The 5727-nt window shown below is 45.4% G+C and overlaps 1 non-coding gene across 1 annotated transcript; it reads right to left on the bottom strand.

The window, feature by feature from the left end:
• Window positions 1–4967: 4967 nt before the first annotated feature.
• On the bottom strand, window positions 4968–5106 carry LOC119927733. Its single transcript, XR_005450709.1, has one exon. It is a non-coding gene; the product is annotated as a small nucleolar RNA SNORA7 (small nucleolar RNA).
• Window positions 5107–5727: the final 621 nt, after the last annotated feature.

The raw sequence follows: 5727 nt of genomic DNA, 5'->3' as shown, positions 1-5727 counted from the left end.
CCTCCCCAACGATTAGAATAGTGCTTTGCACATAGTAAGCGCTTAATAAATGCTATCATCATTATTATTATTATCATTATCACAAACAGTCAGTGGTAAGGCAGCTAACTTTGGGCTCACCACACTAAGCACTTGGAGAGTACAATATAGATTTGATAGGTGACTTCCTTGCCCACAAGGAGCTTGCAATCTAGAGTTTTCTGACCCCTTAACCCAACTAAAGGGCAGGTCAGCTAATTATGGCTACTCTTTCTGTCCCAAAAACTGCACAGGAGAAGCTAATGGTACTAGCCCCATAGTGCCAAGTGTATGGGCCTTGGCCAACTAGGCTACCTTGTTTCCCATGAAGCAGGCACCTGTGCTTGAAGAATGGGGAGTTAATCAGGAAGAGAGGGAGAGTGGTCTAGTGGGTAGCGCACAGGCCTAGGAGTCAGAAGGACTTTCTCTGGGCCTCAGTTCCCTCATCTGTAAAATTAGGATTAAGACTATGAGCCCTATGTGGGACAGGGACTGTGTCCAACCCAATTATCTAGTATCTGCTCCACTGCTTAGAACAGTGCCTGGCACAGAAAAAGCACTTATATGCTATTATTGTTATAGAAAGGCTTGCGGAAGAAGCTGAAATTTTAGGAAGGCTCTAAATATGGGGAGAGTTGTAGTCTGGGGGATTTGAGGAGGGAGTTCCAGGATGGGGTACAGCTGGAATGAGGTGATGAAGGTGAGAGAGAAATTTAGCTTGAAGGTTGCCCTGGGAGGAAAAAAGACAGTGACTTGGGAACAGTGAATGAAGAAAGCCGACATGTAGGGTGGGATGAGTTGTTAGAGAGCCTTGATCTACTGTGAGGATTTTTTGCTTGATGGGGAGGAAAAAGGGGAGGATGCTCATTACGGGTAGGGAATGTTTCTGTTTAATCTCTTGTACTGCACTCTCCCAAGCACTTAGAACAGTGCTCTGCACATAGTAAGCATTCAGTAAATACCACTTATTGATTGAGGATTTTGAGGGATGGGGGACAGCTGTATGCTGAGTGATGCTTCAAGATGATTCATGCAAAAACAAGGAGTAATCTGGTATGTACCAAAGTGTGACTTTCACACTCCCATTCCCACTCAACCGGTCATCAGATGCTGGCACCGGCATTCTGCCATGGGAACGTTCAGTTTCTACAAATGCCCCAAAGATCAGAAAGGTGGGTGTGTCTTCACCGAGATGCCCAGGCTGTCGAGAATCCCATCCCCCAGGGTATTTTGGGATCCAGACAGCGAGCTACTTACCTTCCTCCAGAGCTCTCCAGGATCCACTCCTGGGTCACTCCAGCCTTGCAGAGGGTGAGCGACCACAACACAGTCCCTCCAATGAACCCCGAGGCACTTACAGGATGGGCACCGCAACAAAGTACCGTGACACGATCTCCGAAACCGTGAGTAGCGGAGAGTGACCGTTTGTTCATTTTGGTCACAACCTTTAAACGAAGCAACTGGAGATTGGAAATGTTCAGAAGAGTGACAAAAAGGATTAAAGCTTTGGGAAATAAGAATCTAAAAATATAAGTAATGCCATTATTGGACCAAGTTGATGCAGTATTGTGATTCTGACCAGGGAAGCAGGATGCTTGGAAGAATAATGGTTGGCCTTGTTGGCAGGATGCTTGGCCTCTTGATATAATGATAATGATAGTACTTGTTAAGCATTTACTATGTGCCAAGTACTGTTCTAAGTGCTGAGCGCGGGGATACAAGGTAATCAGGTTGTCCCACATGGGACTCACAGTCTTAATCCCCATTTTCCAGATGAGGTAACCGAGGCCCAGAGAAGTGAAGTGACTTGCCCAAAGTCACACAGCTGACAAGTGACAGAGCCAGGATTAGGAACCACAACCTCTGACTCCCAAACCCGAGCTCTTTCCACTGAGCCACGCTGCTTCTTGATCTTCACATTTAGGGATATAACATTTCTAACTTTTCCCACCTCTATATCTCTAGGTTTCTCTCTTTAAAGACCTCCTATCCATTAATTTATTAAAACCTCTCTTGAAAATGCCCTATTTCTAGCCTTCATCACCTTCTGTTATAATAAACTCCATGCACTTAACCTGCTGCAGGAAGAAGTTTTTTTTAAAAAAATGGTACTTGTAAGTACTTACTATGTGCCAGGCACTGTATTATTATTACATTATTGTATTTGTTAGGCACTTGCCATGTGCCAAGCACTGTTCTAAGCACTGGGATAGATACAAGTTAGGTTGGACACAGTTCCTGTCCTGCATGGGGCTCACACTCTTAATCTCCATTTTACTAAGCTCCAGGGTAGATATAAGCTAATGAGTTGGACACAGTCCATGTCCCACATGAGGTTCACACTCTTCATCCCCATTTTACAGATGAGCTAATTGAGGCACGGAGAAGTTAAGTGATTTGCCCAAGGTAACATAGTGGACAAGTGTGAAGCAGTAAGCAGCAGTCTGGTCTAGTGGATAGAGCACAGGCTTGGGAGTCAGAAGGACCTGGGTTCTAATTCCAGCTCCAACACCTGTCTGCTTCATGACCTTGGGTAAGTCACTTCCCTGTGCCTCAGTTACTTCATCTTTAATTGTGTCCAACGTGATTAGCTTGTATCTAAATAATAAATACCATTAACAAAAAAAAAAGAGGAGCTGGGATCAGAACCCAGGTCCTCTACCAGGTCTGTGTCCTTTCCATTAGGCAATACTGCTTCAATGTTACCACCCTCGAGGTTCAATTGGTTCCCTCTTGTCCTGCGTCGTGAGATTTCGGGAACAGTGCCTTGTTTCTTGTGGTTAGGGAAGGTGTCCATCACATCCATTACTCTCTTAGACTGTGAGCCCACTGTTGGGTAGGGACTGTCTCTATATGTTGCCAACTTGTACTTCCCAAGCACTTAGTACAGTGCTCTGCACACAGTAAGCGCTCAATAAATACGATTGATTGGTTGATTGACTGTACTATCCCAAAGGCTTAGTACAGTGCTCTACACATAGTAAGATTTTGAAAGGTACAATTAAGTTAATAACTTTCTCTAAATTTGTGAAGGTGTTCTATGGACAGAATGCTGACCAGTCGCATACCATGCCCCACATCTTACAGTGTTCTACACACAGTAAGCACTCAATAATTACCACTGATTGATTAAAGGACATAGTGAGAGCTGTCTGGTATTCAACCTTTGGAATGGGCTACCAAGGAAGGCTGTGGGGTCTTCAAACTTGTAGATCTCCAAGGACATATTTTCCAACTGCTTTGGAGGCTTTATGTGTCTGTCTATTGTTATACTGTACTCTCCCAAGCGCTTAGCACAGTTCTCTGCACACAGTAAGCACTCAATAAATATGACTGACTGACTGTAGTCCAAGGATTGACAAGCCATAGATCACAGGCCATATCTAGCTCTTCTTGGAGCCAAAAGTGGCTCTAAAACAGGACTTCAGACCAAGAGGCTACCCCCAGGAAATAGCCAACCTCTAGCACCATTACTGTGCACAGCACGGCAGCCTCAACCTCCTCAAAAGCCTGGCGGCAAGTGATGCAGTCCTGATGGGCTCCCCTCCTACCATACAGAAGAAAGAAACGCAGGGGACGTCAGCAACTAACAGCCTTCCACAAACTTTTTTTTTAATGGTATTTTTAAGCGCTTACTACATGCCCGCCACTGTACTAAGTGCTAGCATAGATACAAGCTAATCAAATTGGACACAGTCCATGTCCCACTTGGGTTTACAGTCTTAATCCCCTTTTTACAGATTACTAAAGCAAGGAGAATTAAATGATTTACCCAAGGACACCCAAGCAGACAAGTGGTAGAGCTGGAATTTGAACCCAGGTCTTTCTGATTCCTAGACCCATGCTTTATCAGCGTGCAGCATGGCTCAGTGGAAAGAGCACGGGCTTGGGAGTCAGAGGTCATGGGTTCAAATTCCGGCTCCACCGCTTGTCAGTTGTGTGACTTTGGGCAGGTCACTTAACTTCTCTGGGCCTCAGTTACCTCATCTGTAAAATGGGGATAAAGACTGTGAGCCCCACGTGGGATGACCTGATCACCTTGTATCCTCCCCAGCGCTTAGAACAGTGCTTTGCACATAGTAAGCGCTAAACAAATGGCATCATTATTATTATTATTATCCACTAGGCCACGCTGCTTCTGACAGAAAGCCATTGATCCAGTCCCTTGCTTCAGGGGCTGCCGGGAGCCCTTACTAAAGTCACCCAGACTGAACCATTAAGATGGGGGAAAGCAATGCTCTGTTCCAACCAGTGAGGGAAGAGTACCTGCCCCTTGTTTCACCTGGAGTGAAACCGAAATCTGCTGTGGCCACGGGGTAGAGAGGGATGGTGTCCCATTCTCAGCCAGGGAGACGAAGAACCTACCTGCCCTTGGAGAACTCGATGCAGTCCCGTGGGAAACGGGGGATGAGACTAACAGATTGGCCTATTTTGCCACACCTCCCCCCTATTTCTTTTCCCTCCCCATTAACAGTATTTACTGAGCATCTACTGTGTGCAAAACCTTACAATGAACACTTATAAGAATACATTAGAATTAAGAGACAAGACCTCTTGTCTTGAAGGAGTTTCATCTAGCTGGATAGGTGGACACTAAAGCAGATTACAGAGGAGGAGGCAAAATAGGGAATGAAGATTGGTACTTATATGCTACAGGGGGTTTGAGTAGCTGAGTGCTTAAGGGAGGAGGTCTTGGCAGTCACGTTGGGGTTGTGGGGGAGACAGGGTCATGTCTTATGCTGTCGAGTCATCTCTGACCTATAGCGACACCATGGACATCTCTCCCAGAACACCCAACCTCCATCTGTATCGTTCCAGTAGTGTATCCATTGAGTTTTCTCAGTGAAAATATAGAAGTGGTTTACCATTGCCTCCTTCCACGCAGTAAACTTCAGTCCCCACCCTCGAGTCTCTCCCATGGCGCTGCTGGCCAGCACAGGTGAGTTTTGACTTGTAGCAGACTGCCTTCCACTCGCTAGCCACTGGTCAAGCTAGGAATGGAATGGGTTATGCCTCTGCGTGACTCTCCCTCCTGTAGTCGAGACTGGTAGAGAACTGGAAACTCTCCAGGCACAACCCAGAGAGGGTAGAGAGAAGGTGATATCATTATTATTCTTATGGAAATTAAAAATCAATTGGTTAAGGCCTCCTAAAAGAGATGGGATTTCAGGAGGACTTTGCAGATGGAGAGAGCAGGGGACAGTCAATCAATCAATAGTATTGAGTGGGCTTTCAGATGCCAAAGAGGATAGAGTTCCCAGGGGGTGGAAGGCACAAAAAAAGAGGTCAGCAGTGGGAAAGACATGAATGAAGCACCGTGAGTAGTACACTGTCCTCTTTCCTGTCTCCTCCCCTCCTTTTCTTTTTCTCTTCCCCTCTTCTTTCCCCTTCTGCTCTAGTAGCAACCTGTGTTACTTTAAAGGAATGATGGTAAGCTCATTGTGGGCAGGGAAAGTGTCTGCTATATTAGACTATCCCAAGTGCAGAGTACAGTGCTCTGCACACAGTAAGCACTCAATAAATATGATTGACTGACAATGATATCAACATGATGTATTGGGGGTAGCATAATAACATCATATATCACATATAGGGCCCTTAAATTGTAAGATTGGCTCTTTACGCACAAAATGTTCTAAGGTTTCATTTTACCTGTCTCTTGTAACCAAAAAAAGTTTCAGGCCCTGCTTTAGTCACTAAGGCTAGACC

The sequence above is a fragment of the Tachyglossus aculeatus genome, chromosome 4 (assembly GCF_015852505.1).
Source record: "Tachyglossus aculeatus isolate mTacAcu1 chromosome 4, mTacAcu1.pri, whole genome shotgun sequence".
Taxonomy (NCBI): domain Eukaryota; kingdom Metazoa; phylum Chordata; class Mammalia; order Monotremata; family Tachyglossidae; genus Tachyglossus; species Tachyglossus aculeatus.
This window is presented reverse-complemented; position numbering and strand designations above follow the sequence as displayed.